This window comes from Dermacentor andersoni, chromosome 8 (genome assembly GCF_023375885.2).
Source record: "Dermacentor andersoni chromosome 8, qqDerAnde1_hic_scaffold, whole genome shotgun sequence".
Taxonomy (NCBI): Eukaryota; Metazoa; Arthropoda; class Arachnida; order Ixodida; family Ixodidae; genus Dermacentor; species Dermacentor andersoni.
Window position 1 is genome coordinate 34,448,891 of NC_092821.1, and position 20,796 is coordinate 34,469,686.

Below are 20,796 nucleotides of genomic sequence, written 5' to 3' on the forward strand. Positions count from 1 at the left end.
TAACATTAATAATTTCTCGCTAATGAGTATTTTACTGTACACAGGAATCTTTTGTATGCATCATGAATAAACAAATGCTTCATTGTTGAGCAGTTACATCATGGAATATCACATGGCTGTGGCCACTGAAATGTGTGCTCTAAACTGATTACCAAAAATATCTCCGCAATATTCAGCACCCCTGCATAGCCTTGCCCATATCATTATATAACTAAACTTGTTAAGTTGTATTACAATATATTTATTTCCACACTGTGTACCAACATAACTGGCACAATCCCTGACTTTAGTATTGTGGTGTTGCCAGTGTCTGTGTCACGTCATATCAGTGTTTTCAAATTGTTTCATGGCATTCTTAAAACACAACGGAACAGCTTTTCACATTATGCTGGTACATGCTATGAAAAACCTCAGCAGCTCAACATATCTGAGCATACAGTAACACTTGTGTAACAGAATGTTATGTAGCATACTGCACACGCATGCATGTTCCTAATTCACATTTGGCTTAATACATTGACACCTACATCGCATGACGGTGTCGATAGAAAATTGCTACCCGAGTTCCCAAGTTACAAATAAGCAAGCTTTGAAAGAAGACCCAGCACTGATATGGCCACATGTTGGTGCAGGTGCCTCTTTACGTGGATGTAACGTGCCACAGTCTGAAGGCATATGTGCCACCAAAATGGCTGAGTGGATGTGGAAGTAATCCTTAGGAATGCAACTTGCAGAACAAAAAGAAAAAAGCCACAAATATGTTTATTTATTACATGAAGGTACATTGTCGCCCTATATAGAAGAATTTCTTGCATACTGAATGGAATACAAATCAAATAGTGCGAGAATTGAAACAAATGTAGAATATGTTTGAAACTGTTTTTCATGAATGCACAGCTATTGTCAAAATATGGGTAAAACAATGTACACATCCTGGTATTCCTCTACTATGCCCAATCTTATGTTTTATGCCTACTATGCCCATAGGGGTGACATTTGTCATACTTTTCCTTCACTTTGAGGTTTATTAGTGCACAGGTAATGCTTTAGGTGTTCGAGGAATATTAGAAAATAGTTGTATTGACAAAGCGCCTACTTTACCGTATGAAATATTTGCACGCCCTTAATCAAAACAGTGAACCCTCGTATTTATTATCTTAAAATCATGTCCTGTGCACAATTTTGTCGGTGCGGACATTCCTGATGAGAGACTAGCACAACTGTAATTCAGAAAGCATCTTTTTCAAATTTCAAAAAACAGGATGGGCCCAATTTCTTGGTTTCTGCACATAATGTATTACACAGTGCAGGTTTATATATAAGCCCAATTCAATGTGTAAAGTTTATACAAATATTTCCACAAATATATGTCACACTAGTGCTCATAGAAATGCTGGTACATTATTTGAAATAAAATGTAAGAATGAATTAAGCATGGTGGACTTGACATTCGACTCAAACATTAGATTACTCATCTATGTTACTTATAACATGTTCCTTCTGTGTTAATAATGAAGTTCCATCTGCCGTCCCTCAACTTCTCTTGAAGCCCCAGATACAATAAAGTGCTAACATCCCTATATTGCATGCTGTCAATAAACTATTGAAATATCAAGAACAGACAATGAATACTCAACAAACACTGGCATCTATTTGGTGCTCTGGTGAAACAGACAGTGGAAAGCATACAGAACAATCAATTCCTCTAAAAAAGTACCCATCTGTAAAAGAAATAATGGCACAAATAGAATAAGATCAAAAGAATCTATGATGAACCATGTACACCAGAACCAAGAGCCAACAAATGCATGAATTGGTCTGTGAACAAGTTCATATGTACCAAAGAGAATACTGAAAAAAAAAAAAAAACAGAGCCTAAAGAACACATCCTTCAGACATTTGTAGTGTAACAATAAGGATAACAATGAACATACATAGTTTGCTGGGGCATGCAAACAGTAATTTTTGAGATACAAATGAACATTGATTACTTTTCAAATCATGAAAAGCCACAATATAACAAAGCAAATAGCTATTTTTGCCGACTTCTGTTAATTAAAGTTTAACTGTACATTGTTTTCTTTCTCAGCTACGACAACTATATGTGGGTCAGTTCTCATAAATCCTTTTGCTCTGTGTTCGATAACGTGTTGAGAAAAGATGTAGAAAAAATATGGTGACGCCGCAAAAGTGTTTCAGGGACCCTTTAAGAGCAAGCTTGGGCTTGGGGGCTCCCATCTAAATGCGTGGAAAAGGAGAAATCGGTTTTCTTGACAAGTGCAGCACCAGACCACATGAGGTTTGCTGCATATAAAGGAAATAGAATCTAGTGAATGTTGGTAGTGAATTTTTTATTTAGGCCATCAGTCTTTTAATAAAAATTTTGAAAATCACGAAATTTCAGAAAATGAAACTATCAAGTTTACATCTAACTGAGCAATGAAAAATATCACAATTCTGTAAAATGCTACAAGTAGGACATCTATAAAGTGGACAAAATTGACGTATTATACAAGGTGTTAAAATATGCGACTAATAGTGAGTCTGGTAGCGGCATGGCGAACAGCTGTCTGAACTTTGCTTGCTTCATTTTGCAGATCTCTGCTTGCGTCGGCCGCCACTATCCAGAGGACTATGCTTTTTCCATTTGTCGATTGCGTGGCATTCCGGTACATGTGAACTTGGACTCCACCTTCAACGGCACATGTGATTTCCTATCACACGAGAACCTGCTTATCGACGACGATGAACTTCATTGGTGCTGGTCAAACAGTGGGTGGCGGACTACTGCTGCAACGCTCACGTGGTCGCAGGACGACATAAAGCCAGACTCGCGGCTTCTGCTCTTCAGTGGGTCCGGTAGCAGCATGGCGAACGGCTGTCTCAACGTTGCTTGCTTCATCTTACAGGTAAGCAATAGACACCGTGTGCATTGCTTCAGAAGTGACGATCGTTGTTTGCTGCTGCTGCTGGACCCTGAGTGCCTTTTGTGTACCTTTTCTTGTTTGTTGCATTCCTTGAGAATATTGCTAATTATGTCCGGTGATGTAAAGCCAAACCCTGGCCCAGACACAAAATCTGAACATGTGCTCACGGAACTGCTTGAAGGGCAAACACAGATAAGCCAAGATTTAGTAAGTCTCACCGCTAAAATTGATACATTTGAAGATAGGATCTCGAAAATAGAAGCGTGGGCGTCGGCCACCGCTGACATCGACCAGCGTGTGTATACTTTAGAAGAAACAGTCGACCTTAGAAAAGCCATCAAACTGCTGGGCAGAAAAAATGATTCGGAAAAGCATTCACGTCGGAACAACTTAATAATCTATGGTGTGCCTGAGCCATTGCCTGAATTCCCAGAGCAACTACTTGCCACTGTGCTGAAGCTCTTTTCCACGAAACTGAAAATAGAATGCAACTGCATTGAGTGCTGTCATTGGCTCGGTGCATAAAGGTGAGACCTATCATACTTAAGCTGCTCAATTTCAGAGTGAAGAGTTCGATACTAAGGAATGCTTTTGAATTCATAGGGTCAGATACTCATATCAGTGAGGATTTTTCTTTCCCTGTGTGGCAAACTCGCAAAGCTTTGTGGGTAATTCGGTCGAGCTTAGGAAGAATGTGAACAAGGTTCGACTGAGCTTTGACATTCTGATAGTAGACAGCATCTGCTACTCCTGGGATGACACTAGCAAGTCGCGTATCAAAACTTCCAGCAACATACCCACCACTAGCAGCACAGAGTTACTTCGGGAAAGATACAACCTAACCCTTTTGAATATAAATGCACGCAGCCTATTGAACAAGCCAGTTCACTTCAATTGGCTAATTGAATGCCATCAACCATCTCTGATCTGTGTCACTGAGACCTGGCTAAATGACTTGGTCAAGGAAGGTGAGTTTGTGCCTCCTAATTACTCTGTCTTGCGATGTGACAAGTTAAGAGGTTGCGGCGGCGGAGTAGCTTTATTTATTCACAAAGGCATTTATTTTGTAGTGATACCGAGTCTTCTTAACACAGAGTCGGTATGGTGCAAATTATAAATAGGTGATCTTGTGGTGGTTACTGGCACTTTATACCCGCCTCCTGATTCCCCAAAAAAAAAGTAGATTCCCAGATTGTTGCAATTATATATTAAAACACAAGCTTCACGACTGTAAATTGATCCTTGCTGGTGATTTCAATACCCCTTGTATTAACTGGAGTACATTGGCTTCGTATGGTCGTGACAGGCCGATTTGGGACTCGCTTATTGACTTTGGTTTTGTTGTTAGATCTGACACCGATTGTTAGTAGCGTTACCCGAGAGAGCTCGATCCTAGAACTGATTTTCCTTAACCAAAGGTTACTACAAAATGGATAGGACTGCCAAATCATAGAAGGCCTGTCCGATCACACGGGAGTTCTGCTGAAGGTTGATGTCACTTGTGAGTGCAATAGACTTGCTTTTCAGATTGTCAATAATTTTTCCCATGCTGATTACAATTCTATTGGTAATATTCTAGCATCCTCTTCTGACGCTTTTCTACAATGTAGCAGCATTTGCAGTGTGGACAAGTTGTTTGATATGTTCTGCAACATTCTTAAGAAATGCATCTCGCAGCTTGTTCCCAAGAAGTGTGTGAAACGCAACCTGAAGCACCCTTGGTATAATGGGGACATTATTCATCTTATCAGGGGCATCAAGAGGCTCCGGAAACATAAAAATGTGAGTCATAGAAACCAATGCTCAATACTGCACCAGCTTCAGTCCGAATTAAAAACCAAAAATGCACAAAGCCAGACACTTTTATTTCGACACCTTGTTATCAACATTCTTGAAAGAAAACTCATCGAAGTTTTGAAAACGGTGCTTCCGGCTGCTCATGACACTTCATCATTGATCATTAACGATCACCCTTCCTCTGATCCTCTGATTATTTCCAAAACTTTCAATGCTTATTTTCAGTCTATTTTGTCAGGACGATGGCGTCGGTCCCCCTTTTTGCATCAACAACACTTTATCAGAGCGTCCAGCTCTCGTTATAGCTAACGCTTGTGTTCATAACTTATTACTAACAATTGATACTACAAAAAGGTTTGGAGCTGACGGAGGGCCAAACAAATTTTTACAGCGATACTCTGAAGGGAATGCTCGGTACTTGACAGTTATATTTATCAAATCTCTTAAGATGTCTCTAAGTTCCCCAGGTTTGGAAACAAGCTAACATCATTCCCATCTTCAAATCTGGCAGCAAACAGCTAATCACTAGCTGCCCACATGTTGCAAACTTCTCGAGCACATCATTCAGTATTTATCGGCAAGTAACTTTCTATCCCCACAGCAGCATGGTTTTCGAGCAGGATTTTCTACAGCGCAATTATTAGAATTTACGCATGACATAGTCACATCACTAAATAACCGCGGTCAGCTTGATGCCATCTTTTTCGACTACTCAAAAGCACTTCACAGGGTAAGCCATTGAAAACTACTACAACTTGCTGCAATCTCTCCTGGTAATAAACTAATTGACTAGATATCTGATTACCTGCACCTCCGACTCCAATCCGTCACTTTTAATTGCAAAACCTCTTCTATAGCTCAGGTCATGTCAGGGGTGCTGCAGGGCTCAGTTCTCAGGCCGCTCTTATTCATCATATATGTTAATGACATTATTGAAGTAGCCAGAAACACACAAGTGAAAATATCTCTACACAGATGATTGCGTGATCTATTGCAACATTCGTACTCTTCGTGATCAAGAAGTTCTTAACAACGTATTTTCATCATTTTCAGACTGGAGTAACACATGACAGATCAGCATTACCTTAAGCAAAACTGTGGCAATGACTTTTACTAACAAGAAACAGCCCCTAAAATTCACGTACAGCACTCAAGGGTACAGTATAAACGAAGTTAACAAGTTCAAATGCTTTGGACTTACTTTAACAACTAACCTAACCTTAGTTATGCCAACCCTTAGTTGGCATAATCATATCAATACAGTCTGCTATAAAGCGCTGCAAAAATTAGGGTGCCTAAAACGAACCTTAAAGCAAGGCACTAAAGAGTGCAAGCTTAAAACCTATAAATCACTAATTAGACCTGTTTTAGAGTATGCTTCTGTAGTGTGGTCGCCTCATCGCATGAAGGATATTTCCAAATTAGAATCCACTCAGAAAAAAGTTACGACCGTATGTTTTGACCGTCATCGCACGCACACGCTTTATCACTCGACCCACTGTCGTTTCGTTGCACGTGTGACCGTCTAATCTTGCAGCACAAAATCATACAAGGATTGACTAACAATGAAGCGCCTACCTTGCTAATGACACCTTCTGTGCGATTAAGTTGATGTATTCACCCATTAAACATAGCTCCCTTCATTGCAATAATAGATGGTTTTAAGTTTTCTTTTTTTCCACACACTGTTGAATTATGGAATAACTTAGTTGGTTCTCTGCGTTTATTGCCGACAAATCAATTTCGGAAAGAACTGCCTAACCATGTTAGTTGACATTTTTGTGTTCATAAGTTATGTAACCCACTTCTGCTATGTCTCTAAATGAGATAGCAGCGTTTGTAAATAAATAAATAAATAAATAATAAATGAGTAGGACATTTGAAAGGTCCCCGTAAGTAGTGTAAGAAATTAACAAAAGAAATGAATTCATACATTAAATTTGTCCACTTTGAAAAATCTAGCTTATGCAGCTTACCGAGCTATATGTATTCCAGGTACAGAGCTAAAAATTTATGAAGTTCTAGCTCCAATTTTTTTCATGCTGAACCATCTTTGTAAATTCCTGTTATAACATTCAGGCCTTCAACCAAAAATATGCTGCCAGCAATCACCAGAATTTAGGTTTTTCTCTCCAATTGTAACAAATTTCGTTATAATCGACACACTGGTTATTCAGAAAAACATTCCTGCGTTTTACATGTATTTGAATAGGCGGCATCGGAGTTTGGCTCGAGTTAAAGCTTGCTTTCAGGAGTATGTAGAGACACTTGTGCTACCTGATGCAGTAGCACACCACGTAACATACTACACATAAGTATATTTTGTAATTCAGACTCTAGTTCAACAAGAGTGTTGACTTACATTACAGCACCATGGTGCTGTGCTCTCTTTAATCTGTTCAAGTGATGAGGACCTGGAGCAGACGGTGCAACTTTATGGCCGGTCACCTGTATGAATGCACTGGTGTATCTCCAGGGCATTCTTCAACGAGAATCTCTGAAGGCAGAGTGGGCACTGAAATGGCTTCTCGTCTCATGTCTCCTGAGACTGCCCTTTTGTGAGAAGCTCTGCGAGCATGAAGGGCACTCAAATGGCTTCTCGCCTGAGTGAGTGAGGAGGTGCACTTTCAGGTCGTACTTTCGTGAGAAGCACCGAGAGCATGAAGGGCACTGATATGGCTTCTCGCCTGTGTGGCAGTACAGGTGGGCTTTCAAGTAAGACTTGCGCGAGAAGCGTTGAGAGCATGAAGGGCATTCATATGGCTTCTTGCCTGTGTGGTTGAGCAGGTGGGTTTTCAGGCTGCACTTTTGAGAAAAGCTCTGAGGGCATAAAAGGCAATGAAACGGTTTCTCGCCCGTATGGATGCGCAAGTGGACTTTCAGGTGACCTTTATCCGAGAAGCTCCGAAAGCATGAAGTGCACTGAAATGGCGTCTTGATTGTGTGGGTGAGCAGGTGGGTTCTCAGTCTCTGCTTCTGTGGAAAGCTCTGAGGGCATAAAGGGCAATGAAACAGTTTCTCGCCAGTATGGTCGCTGGCATGTTCTTCCAGAAGAAATAGTTCATCAGTCTCATAGTCACATAGCTGACATCGGTGGAAGCATCCTTGCTTTGAGTTGTCACATTTGGCAGTTGATGCAGAAATTAAAGGCCTCGATGCTGCACAAACAAAAAAAAGTAAGTGAGAGTTGTTAAGAAATGGCAAAAAAGAACACAGAGGCTAAATTTAATGACAAGCAATCTTTTTCATTTGATTTGGGAGATCTTCAGGGTGATTTCAAGTACGATGAAACAAAGAACTCCTAACGGTTATTTTTATTTACTCAGTAGCCACCACAAGATCACCTATTTATAATTTGCACTATACCGACTCTGTGTCAGGAAGACTCGGTATCACTACAAAATCAATGCCTTTGTGAATAAATAAAGCTACTCTGCCGCCTCTACCTCTTAACCTGTCACATCGCAAGACAGAGTAATAGGAGGCACAAACTGGCACAACAAATTTGTTTTATACCAGACTTCATCAGTTAGTTTCCTCTTGATCACGCACTGAACTTTGGCAACATTATCTTAAGTCGAGATTTGAAGGAGGCGGCTAGGAAATGCTGCAGTTTTTCCCATATAACCTGCCAACCCGCATCCTCTTTCAGAACAGTCCATAAAGAAAAAAAATAATATGCGCGTATAACCCATGAAAATAACTGCATACACAACCCCCAGAGGGTACAAAACAGCATCCATTATGGTATAAACTACTTGTCCATGTCGTATCTTAAGCCAATGACTGCTTTACTGTTTCCCGAGATGGGAGCTGGGCTGTTGATCACAGCTTATCGTGACCCAAGTTCAACTCTGCTAGCGCCATCTGCACTATTACCTGCTAAATGCAAATTGGCGACCCACGTAGAGGAGGAGAATGACCGACAGTGGAGGAGAGAAGGGAGCTTCAACACACAGGGGTGGAAAAAGGGTGGGATTCCCCAGGAGATAGCGAAAGTATGAGTACTCGAGAACCTTGCCCTGAAGTGTGGCTTTGTGGCAGCGCAGGCTGTGTTGTCATGGAGCGAAACTTCAAATCCGAATTTCAGTAATTCACACCCCGATCCTGACCTTACAGAAAATTTTAGCAATGTTTGGTGCGGCTCAGAGCTGCAAAAATACGGCAACTGCTTTTGGAGTGCACTCTGCTCCTTCCTTGTGCTTTGCCATCACAAAATAGCGGCAAATGATTGCTGGAACCGACAACGAATAGTACGCTCCCGTTGCAAAGTGCAGTGGATTTTAACACACTAGCAGGTGAAGGTATTGTAGTATTTGCAAAGGGAGATACCAAGCACCGTCGGTGACTTTAAAGGAATGACACACACACTAGTTTCATACTGTGCCTAACTTACCCTTCGGCTGCAGGGAGGGTGTCCACACACACACACACACATTATATATATATATATATATATATATATATATATATATATATATATATATATATATATATATACACACACGTGTGTGTGTGTGTGTCTGTGTGAGGATGTTACAAGTCCTCTTTGGAATGAGGCGATGGGTAGTGCCACCAAGCTCTTGTTATTTTAATGCCCAGTGCCATAGCTATGTTAAAGAAAAGAAAAAAAAAAACCTTGGTGAATTCAAATTAACAAAGTTTCTGAATCCCTACAGTGAATATTGTTTTTGTCCACCACCGTTTTTCTAGATTACCTATTTTTCTTTCGCCATGCTTCAAACCGCCTTTTACTAATCTCTATTGTGGACATGTTTACTTTGCCCATGCTCTCGTTGAACCCAAGGGCGTCAAGAAAGCCAGTGATTCCTAAATCGACCGCTGGGCAGATATCTTCACATTCTAATAGAACATGCTCCATGGTTTCCCTAGCTTTACAACAGCAAGCACATGCTTCTTCTTCCTTCCTATATCTCGCTTTATAAATCCGTGTTCCAAGGCATTCTGATCTCGCTTCGAAAAGTAATGAGCTTCCCTTTGAGTTATCATAAACTGTTGCTTTCCAGATTTCGTTTTTTCCTCTTAAGTAGTTACTCATGGTAGGTTTCTTTTCCATTGCCGCCACCCACGAGATTATTTCAGCCTCTGACTTTTCACTTGACGTTCTTTGTAGCTATGTTGCTCACCACACAGGCCGCATACTTGCTGGTAACGTTCCTAGTTCTTTTCCTCCACTGTGAATCAATGTTTTTCCTGTACAGATACCTAAACACTCTCCCAGCCCATTTACTTTCTTCCACATTCCTCAGTCATTCTTTATGATTCATTTTTCTGTGTGCATCCCTCAGTTCAAAACTTGCCCAGCCCATATCACCCTGGACAGCTTTATTTGTAGTCCTCCCGTGAGAGCCCAATGTGGGAGTCCCACTGACTTTTGGTTGCCATCAAGTCCTAATTGTAGCCCTGATTTCAAGCAAACAATCGCATTTCCAAAAGTAAGTCCTGGAACCCTTACAACTTTGCACATACCCTGCAGCACCTCGTATCTATTGTATCCCCATAGCCCTCTGTGTTTCATTATGGCCGCATTTCTCTTCCCCTTTACTTTATTCTTTTTTCCTGTTTTCATATATTTATTGCCTTCATTTATTCGTATACCAAGATATTTGTATTCAGTTACGCAAGATATTTCCTGGCGCGGTATTGTCACTGTCTGTTTGCTGTTTTTAAGGAATACTATAACACCCCATTTTTTAACGCAACATTTCAGACATAACTTATCCCCTTCCTTTCCACAGAATTAGCCAGACATTGCATGTCACTCTGTGTGTTAGCTAGCAACACAATGTCGTCCGCATAAAACAAACCTGGAAGCTGCTGCTCTACTATTGTACCGGCCTGTTTGTATGAGAGATTAAACACGATATGACTTCTTTCTAGCTCCCTTTCCCTCCTCACCATGTACATCATAAACAGCAGTGGGGATAACGGGCACCCCTGCTTCAGTCACTTGTTGATATCAACTTTCTCCTTGCTCCTCATTCCTTCTCATTCGATGCAAACGGTATTTTCTAGGTAAATCTCTCTCAAAAGCTCTAGACAATTGTCACCTAAGCCTTTCCCTTCGTGAATATCCCACAAAATGTTGTGGCCTACGTTGTCGCTCCTGCAATTTCTAAAAACGCCACATACAACCGTTTCTTTCCTACTCTGAACACTTCAATAGACTGAGCATGGAGAAAAAATTAGAATCCAGATGTCTATCTATTATAAAGCCATCGTGAAGTTCCTCTAAAATGCCGTTATTCTCTGCCCATTCTTCCAGCTTTAATTTAATTGCCTGCATTGCTAACCTGTATATTACCGATGTAATAGTCAACGGTCTATACGAGTGAATTCAATCTTTCTCCCCCTTACCTATATATTATATTTATTTTACTTTGTCGCAAACTGTCTGGTATTCGTCTATCTTTTAGACTTTTTGCTACTGCTTTCCACAGAGCTTCCTTACTTTTTGGACCTAGTTGATTAATCAGCCTAACGGGAACTTCGTCTAGCCCTGTGGCTGTCGGCTTCGGAATTTTTTCTTGGGCTTTCTTCCAGTTGAAATTTGTCAGCACCAACTCCTTTTTCATCTGGTTCTCTTTCACGAACTTTTATTCCTCAAGTAAAACCTCATCATTGCCTTGGAAAGATTCGGCTGTTATTTTTCCAATGCAATTTAATGGTGCGTTCCCTTCCAGTTTGTTTCCATCGTCATCTAAGATATGTTGTATTGTTTCAGACTTACTGCCTAAAGGTTTATGTGGTTCCAAAATATTCTAGTTGCGGCCTTCTTTTTTTCCCGTATTTCTGACAAACAATGTTCACTTTCATCTTTTATCATTGCTTGCACCACTATTTGAACCACAGACTTTTTCTCCCGGTATATTTCCCATTTACTGGCTACTTCATCCTGCGGCGACTGCACCTTCTTTGCCTGCCTGTGCTCTCGGGATGCTTCCTGTTGTTCGGCGATCGCTTCTCGTATCTCCCTGTTTGACCAGCTTTTCGGTTACTCTTTTTCCTTTCCAATGAATAGCTGCTTCTCTTTCCGCATTTCTTTTGTTATTACATTTGGAAGCTCACTATATTCCCACTCATTGCTTGGCAATTTGTCAAGTTCTTCCTAGACTCTCGTAGCTATAGTTGTTATTTGTTCAGCGTTCGAATTTGGACTGGACATTTTGTTCTCCTTGCTCTCTTTCGCAACTGCATATCTCAGTTTCAGAATGATGTGTTTATGGTCACTTGCTATGCTACTATACCCTTCCTCGTCAATGACCATTTCTCTCATCTTACCATGGATTCCTTCTGTCATCAGGCAGTAATGTCAATTGCCGGTTTCATAATTCCCCCGTGGTCCGCTTGTTGCTCACAAACATCTAGTATTGTCTTCTCGTTGTTGTCGGCATAGCCATCTAGATCCTGTGCGTGGGCATTCTTGTCACCTAACAGGACAATTTCAGCATCATTCCCGAAACCCTTAATATCAGAACTTAGGCATTCCACTAAGTGATTCTCGAGCACTAATCTATTACTTTAGCTTGACTTAATATTTGTCCTTAGTGTCCCTTTAAGCTCAGAACAAGTTCAACAAATTTACATGATCAAGACTGCTGTATTAGACCATTTAGTATTTGGCAGTGGAATTGTAGGCAGTCCAGTAATAAGAAGGCATCTCTGCAGCAGCTTGTTAGAACGCGTGGTGTGAAACCTCAGGTTATGTTACAGGAAACACTGATGTCTAGGGTGACCTTAACAGGTTTCAAAGCAGAAGTTAAGGATAATGAGCACGGCAGAGGACTCGCAACTTTCATTAATAGGATGTTGGCATATATTAGGAATGATCTTCACATGGCGGATTGCAAGATTAAATATATTATGATGGAGCTAATTTTAGGTCGGCAAAGCTTACTGCAGATGCATTTAGAATCCTAGTTCCAGTTCTTTACCTTTATCAGATATAACAAAATGGCTAATTTTTTACTTTGCTCTAATACACTAAAACCCACAGATACGTTTTTCGAAAGCGAGAAAAGAAAAGAAAGTACCTTACCTATTCGCATAATGGTCACACTTTATTGTTAAAAAAATTGACGCAAATTCAGGGGTGCCATCATTACACAAGTTAAATTATCTGAGAAAAGAAAAACAATTTTTCATCCTCCATTTGCTGTGGGATGACAATAGGTCAACAAACAGGTGGCTGCCGTTGTAATAGTGCGGGACACCAAAACAAAAATGGAGGCCGGCAGAGCAAGCCAAACGCGCCGAACGAAATTGATTATTTTTCCTGAGTATATTATGCACATTGAAACAGTTTCTTCCGTATCAGTAATGAATAGTATTGTTAATATTGGCAGGTCTGTGGCAATAACATAACCATGTCCACTTGCGGGGACAGAAACAGAGGTGGGCATGCTTAGCTGCCAGTGACATAGAAACACATGGCGGGTATGAAGTGGAAATTGCGGCATTTGTCTTCACTACTATCCTAATACGGCACGTTTCCGCCAAGGGTGGGGGAATATCTTAGCTGTGTTCCAAGCGTCCGCGTATGAAGAGGGTGCACTTCTAATGTATCAGTGTGAACGTGGCCACTATCGTTGCTGCTTGCGATTTGTTGCGTGCCCACGAGTGCAGACGAGATGAACCGACAGGCGCCTTTTTTGTTGTTGTTGGTCACAACATTTATAAAGCCTACAAATAATAAAGCCAACACAAGTTTGGTTGTAGCTTTTTTTTTTTTTTGGAAGTGCGGAAAGTGATGAAAGGAATGAAATGGGGCATCTGCTTAAGAATGTTCGGTGAGTGCGGACTGCTTGGTATGTCTTGGAAGAGTCGTTCGCGTAGCATTCGACAGATGGTAAGCGCGATCATGATTAGGTAGACTTGGCACACGACATATCGCTGCAGCAAGTTCGGGATGCGATCATTACAAGGGAAAGAAAAAAATCTAATTTTGACGACAAAATTCAGGGGTACGATCATTACGCGAGTGCGATCATTATGCAAGTAAATGCCATACCAGCCGGGAAAATGTAACAGCCAGGAAGGCCGCAAATTGCCACAGCAGTGATAAAAACAGCACTGAATGGCTGCCAGTACAGTTATTAGACATCTCGGTGCTTGTACCTTGACTGGGGACAGACTGTGCACATGTGTTTAACTAAAGGACACACACGATGTTCCATCAAAGTGGCCACTTTCAACTTTATTATGCTTCACTGCAAAGCTATGCACATGCTTCATTAAAATTAATAACACTAAATTTCTCATGAAATAAGAATTAATTGCATTATACACCAAACTGATAAGCTTGAGTCCCTAGTGAGCACAAGTGAAATACAATGTGCACTTCAGTGATCTCGCTATACTGCACACTTTATATCATGTATATCCAATGAAATGTCATAAAACAAGCGACTCAACTATACCTACTATGAAGCGGTATGCCTAAGTCACTAGTGGATACCATCATTGGTATCAATCCAGCTGTAATAAAACAAGCATATTTTTGTTACCAATGCTAAAAGATAACGCTGAGTCATTAGTGATTACTAGTGATGCGCAGGCCACAATGTTCTATACTTTCATGCAGAATAGCGTCATGGGTATCAAATGAAACGCCATCGAGACGGCAATTCAATAACTATAATATAATAACTAGGAGATGTTAAGCTTGAGTCTCTAGCGATGATGAATCACTTTGTGTAATGTGACCATTGCAGCCACCATTCGTGCACATCTTCAATGGCATAAGTGAACGTGTCAGTAAATAAGCTTAAATCATTCAACTTTCCTAATTTATATCACACAGTCATTAATGATCACTATTTATAAGCTCCGTTCGGTGTCCTACTTGTATGCGTCGCAGCGTCATGGATGTCAAACAAAAAACTCTTTTAAACATCGATTCAGTTGTGATAACTAGGAGACGCAGAATTGTAGTCACTAGTGATCACGGATCACATATTTCTTTGACAGTGGCAGACATCCTTTGTGAGAGTCATCATTGCTATCTATCAAAACGTCATTATATGAGGACGTTTTTCTGCTACCATTGGTAACTGATAATGCAGACTGATTAGTCATCATTAGTGATAAGCTCCATTCTGTGTTTTTGTACTTTTACACAGCATAAAGTCATGAGTATCAAATTAAAAATGAGTCAAATGATTATTCAAGTTTAATCCCTAGGAGATGTCCCTTTGTCACTAGTAATCACGCACCACTTCGTTTGGTATGACAGCAGTAGCCATCAATCTTATACATAGTCATCGATATCTATCAAAATGGCATTGAATAAGCATTTCTGCTACCACTGCTACCTGATAATGAAGAATGTTTAGTGACCACTAGTGATAAGCTCAGTTCAGTATTCTATTACTATTATAGAGCATAATGTCAACGAGGTCAAATGATAAGTAATTGGAATGGCGATACAATATTAATAATTAGATGCTAAGAATTAGTCACTGCTTATCTCAAATCAGTTTGTTTGGTAAGACAGCGGTAGCAAACATTTATTCATTTTGCCACACGTATGGGCGTGTTTCTTCAAATACTTCTCTCTATTTAAGATTGCAGATGTGGTAGAAACAGTGGTGCTCACTAGTGATTAAGTCTACTTTGATTTTCTCAACTATTTGCAAATCACAGCTTCAAGGACATAAAGTGAAAGGCCATTTAAGAAGCGATTGAATTATGAGAATTATGAACAGAGTAGTTTGAGCCAGTAGTAAATATCAATAACTTTCTTACTGTGATAGCACTTACCTGTACATACTACTGTTGAGTAGAACAAAGTGTCAATATACCAGCGGTTAGCTGAAGAATACAAAGAATATTAGCTAATCACTAACAACAAGCATTGATTTCGCACAGTTATGTGTTGTCGGCATTTACAATCCTTCACTGCAAGGGTATCAAATAAACAGTCATTAACAGGGTTATTAAATTATGTTGTGTAACATCTCATATGCTTAAGTCCGTAGAGATGACAAGCGAACACAACATTGATGGTACTTTGCAGTCCAGACGGCAGCTGTGATGCGTACAGGACGATTTCGCAAGTTCCGTATATTCAGAGAACGGTGACCAATTTGACCATTTCGTATGATAAATTTCTTGAAACGGCATATGGTGTGAAGCATTAAAAAGATGAGAACAAATGATGAAATGCCCAACAGGTATGTAAGGAATGAAGCGACTGTGTGACCGTTGGTTCCGATTGCTTGGTGCGACTGCTATAATGGAACCCCATTTTGCCTGGCCTGTACCTATGGTTATGCCACACTTCTTCTGTTCACAACATGCTGCTACGTGCCAGGAAATGGATGAGTCGGTCAATTATGACAGTGCTCCTTCTATTTGATGTTGTTCAGTTAGCCGTGGATGTGGCTCCTTTAAGCACATTGCCCGTACGAAGTTCTCTCTTTGCCACTTTCCGAGACTGCAACAATCTGACACACTCTCTGCAGCGACGACTGCGGTTGCTACTGGCGTCCCACCAGGCTAGAAGGGAGGCCCAGGAATCCCGTGACAGTGTCCGAGCAATCGCAGAGTTGTCAGAGGGGTTTGTTTCCTTTTTTTTTTGGACCAGTTCATCAATAGCCGGTTGTCCATGTCATTCTTGTTCTCGACTTAGGCGCCAGGAAGGTGTCCACTAAAACACCAGCGTGACGATCTGCTGTACATCATGACAGTGCCACAGCACTTTCGATCGAACGTGACTTAAGAGGGAAACGTGGGTCCTAAAACTTTTTTCTTATTTTTGTGTGAATCTTTAACAAACTCCACTGTCTGGGGCAATTTTTCATGCTGATTTCAGATCTGTAATTAGATTTTTGATAGCTGTAGCAGTTCATAAAATATTGAGGTCGGAAGTCAAATTAATTTCTAACTCGTTACGGGGCTTTTCGATGATTCCTTCTTGCTTAACCAAAAACTAAAAACCTACATTAGGGGGTGATGCTATTTTTATTCATTTGGAAGCATTTTACAGACAAGATAACAATTTTGCATTTATTATGAACATTTTCTTCTAGTTAGCAGTGAGTACTATACCTGAATGTAATTTTCATGACGGTGCAAGAGTAATCAAAAAAGCATCACCCCCAAGATAATTTTAACACGAATAAAATGTTACCACCCTTGTCATTTTTGGCCAAAAACAACCCAGACAATACACCTGTAAGGCTGAGTATGGTGTGCAAAAACATCGAACTGAAATAAAAGCATTTGAAGTTTCAAACAAATGTCACTTTCGTTGAAGTGAATCTACAGAAATACATATGGCACCGTTTTAAAGCTCTATGTTTTGTTAGAACAGCCATACTGAATGTGTGACTGCACACTCTCAAAATAATAGCACACTGGCCAATGAACTAGCACAAGGAACTTTATTAGGCACCATTCTCTACAAAGAGCATGGTGCCTGGGTTTCAAACCGAGGTGCAGAACTCTGTGTAGGCATGAATATAGTTCCAGTGTTGTACCTGCAGGCTGCCTGATTGATAGCAGTCTCCAAAACAATCAGTGAGGCATTTTTTTCATTTTGTAGAATTGACCATGTTACTGAATGAAGGCTGAGTGTAAGCAGCCTTCCAAGTCATCTTCACCTAACAATGGCTTTGGAACTTAGGCTCAGAGAGCCAGTTATAGATATGCAGCTGCTAGGTGCTTTCAAGAATTTTACTTTTGCATGATGCCTCGATCACTTCTGCAGCCAGATGTTGTGCCAGCCCAAGAAGCCTAGTGAACAGAGCTCATGATGAGGTTTTCTTTATGAAGGGGGGGTGGGGGGGTATGATAGATATTGTTACGAGCTATTGTGACAATATGATCATAGAGTGAAGGCGCAATATGCTTGGTTGCAGGTCCGAGGTGCCGACGCGCGAAATGCCTTGCCGCAGATACAAGGAGTCGAGGCTCAGTGTGCTTAGTCGCACAGTCCGAGGTGCAGACGCGCGAAATGCCTAGCCGTGCAGTTCGAGGAGTCGACACGATGTTCGTGCAGTCGCGCAGTCAGAGGCGCCGATGCACAAAATTATTAGGTGAGGGTCCGAGAAGTCCGCGCGCGATGTGCATGATCGCCGAGTCGGACACTCCCTATGCGCAAAATGTTTGATGATGATGATGTGTGGAGTTTTATGGCACAAAGGCCAGGTGTGGCCAAAGAGCGCCATGTCTGTGGTAATGAGTTTGCGGTGTAATTATGATTGCTATGAAGTTGGTGTGAGGTGGCTGTAAAGAGGCCTTAAAATATACGCTCTAAAGTGCGTAAAATGTGTATGATAAAATTATGGCGATGACGTACGACTTGTACTATGAAAATTTAGATGCATATAAAAAGAATGATCCGATAGGTAAAATATATCACGATTATAAGAAATGCCAGAGCACTACTGCCTCCTTAGAGCCCTTGAAGCACAAGGGCCTGGAGGCATGTGCTACGCAAAACAATTAACTCGAGAGAGGAGGCGCTACGAATTCATGGGACTAATATCATGTAAGACGACATCTCTGAGGAAACCTACGACACTGTTTGTATTAAAAAACGGTTCTGGACTGAGAAACATTAGAGGATGAAGAGGAATGTGTCGGCGGTATGCTAAGGAAAAATATCTCTTTCTCTCAGATTCGGCTTCCCGACACTCCAGGAGGACGTGGAGTACGGTCAGCCTCTCCCCGCATCTACCACAGGTTGGAGGCTCACTTCCGGTGAGTAGAAAATTATGGGTGCCAAACGTGTGTCCTATTCTGAGACGACAAAATAGGACATCTGTTCGGCGCGATTTTGTAGTAGAGGGCCAGAATCCTAACTGTGGTTTTATCAGGTGGAGCTTATTATCCATTTCTTCTTTTATTATCCAGATCTGCTTGCTTCATTTTGCAGATCTCTGCTTGCGTCAGCCGCCACTATCCAGAGGACTTTGCTTTTTCCATTTGTCGATTGCGTGGCATTCCGGTACATGTGAACTTAGACTCCACCTTCAACGGCACATGTGATTTCGTATCACACGAGAACCTGCTTATCGACGACAATGAACTTCATCGGTGCTGGTCAAATAGTGGATGGCGGACTACTGCTGCAACGCTCACGTGGTCGCAGGACGACATAAAGCCAGACTCGCGGCTTCTGCTCTTCAGTGGGTCCGGTAGCAGCATGGCGAACGGCTGTCTCAATGTTGCTTGCTTCATCTTACAGGTAAGCAATAGACACCGTAGGCATTGCTTCAGAAGTGACGATCGTTGTTTGCTGCTGCTGCTGGACCCTGAGTGCCTTTTGTGTACCCTTTCTTGTTTGTTGCATTCCTTGAGAATATTGCTAATTATGTCGGGTGATGTAAAGTCAAACCCTGGCCCAGACACAAAATCTGAACATGTGCTCACGGAACTGCTTGAAGGGCAAACACAGATAAGCCAAGATTTAGTAAGTCTGACTGCTAAAATTGATGCATTTGAAGATAGGATCTCGAAAATAGAAGCGTGGGCGTCGGCCACCGCTGACATCGACCAGCGTGTGTATACTCTAGAAGAAACAGTCGACCTTAGAAAAGCCATCGAACTGCTGGGCAGAAAAAATGATTCGGAAAAGCAATCACGTCGGAACAACTTAATAATCTATGGTGTGCCTGAGCCATCGCCTGAATTCCCAGAGCAACTACTTGCCACTGTGCTGAAGCTCTTTTCCACGAAACTGAAAATAGAATGCAACTGCGTTGAGTGCTGTCATTGGCTCGGTGCATAAAGGTGAGACCTATCATACTTAAGCTGCTCAATTTCAGAGTGAAGAGTTCGATACTAAGGAATGCTATTGAATTCATAGGGTCAGATACTCATATCAGTGAGGATTTTTCTTTCCCTGTGTGGCAAACTCGCAAAGCTTTGTGGGTAATTCGGTTGAGCTTACTAAGAACGTGAACAAGGTTTGACTGACCTTTGGCATTCTGATAGTAGACAGCATCTGCTACTCCTGGGATGACACTAGCAAGTTGCTTATCAAAACTTCCAGCAACATACCCACCACTGGCAGCACAGAGTTACTTTGGGATAGATACAACCTAACCCTTCTGAATATAAATGCACGCAGCCTATTGAACAAGCCAGTTCACTTCAATTGGCTAATTGAATGCCATCAACCATCTCTGATCTGTGTCACTGAGACCTGGCTAAACGACTTGGTCACGGAGGGTGAGTTTGTGCCTCCTAATTACTCTGTCTTGCGATGTGACAGGTTAAGAGGTAGGGGCGGCGGAGTAGCTTTATTTATTCTCAAAGGCATTGATTTTGTAGTGATACCGAGTCTTCCTAACACAGAGTCGGTATGGTGCAAATTACAAATAGGTGATCTTGTGGTGGCTACTGGTACTTTATACCCGCCTCCTGATTAAAAAAAAAATATATATTTCCAGATTGTTGCAACTATATATTAAAACACAAGCTTGACGACTGGAAATTGATCCTTGCTGGTGATTTGAATACCCCTTGTATTAAGTGGAGTACATTGGCTTCGTAATATAGTTCATTAAATACGGGATTTTTATGTTTGTTGAGTGACATTAAGGCCTTCACGACGCTGAGAGAGTCTGTATAGATCGCTGCTTTTGGAAATTTCGATTTTCTTATGTGCTTTACAGCAGAGAGTATTGCGTAGGCCTCGGCCGTAAAAATACTTGTTTCCGGATGCAGTACATCGGATTCCGAAAACGATGGGCCGACGGCTGCATAGGATACCCCGGCATTTGACTTCGAAGCGTCTGTGTAGAACTCTGCGCAGGAGTGCTTGTGCTGGAGTTCTAGGAAATGCATTCAGATTTCGGCCTCAGGAGCGTGCTTTGTAACTTTTATAAAGGATGTGTCACATTGTATCACCTGCCACTCCCAAGGAGGTAAGAGCTTGGTTAGCTGCATTAAGCGATGCTCGAGGAGTGGGACATGCATTTCATCGCTAAGCTCCTTCATACCCAGCGAGAAAGGCTGTCTTATGGAGGGACAATTGCTGAAAAGTGTAGCGCACGTCATATCAGTAACGGTATCAAAACATGGATGTTCAGGATTAGAG

At 41.3% G+C, this 20,796-nt stretch overlaps 1 long non-coding RNA gene across 2 annotated transcripts in view; it reads right to left on the reverse strand.

Annotated features, from left to right (window-relative positions):
- Nucleotides 1–744: 744 nt before the first annotated feature.
- The window catches only part of LOC126526732 (uncharacterized), a 34,659-nt gene continuing 14,607 nt past the window's right edge, over nucleotides 745–20,796 (reverse strand). Inside the window, exon 4 of one of the 2 annotated variants that reach the window (XR_011895967.1) lies at nucleotides 745–2,304. This is a non-coding gene — a long non-coding RNA (uncharacterized lncRNA). Of the gene's footprint in view, nucleotides 2,305–7,427; nucleotides 7,883–20,796 lie in introns of those variants that run through there. The other variant, XR_011895966.1, reaches the window with a different exon arrangement.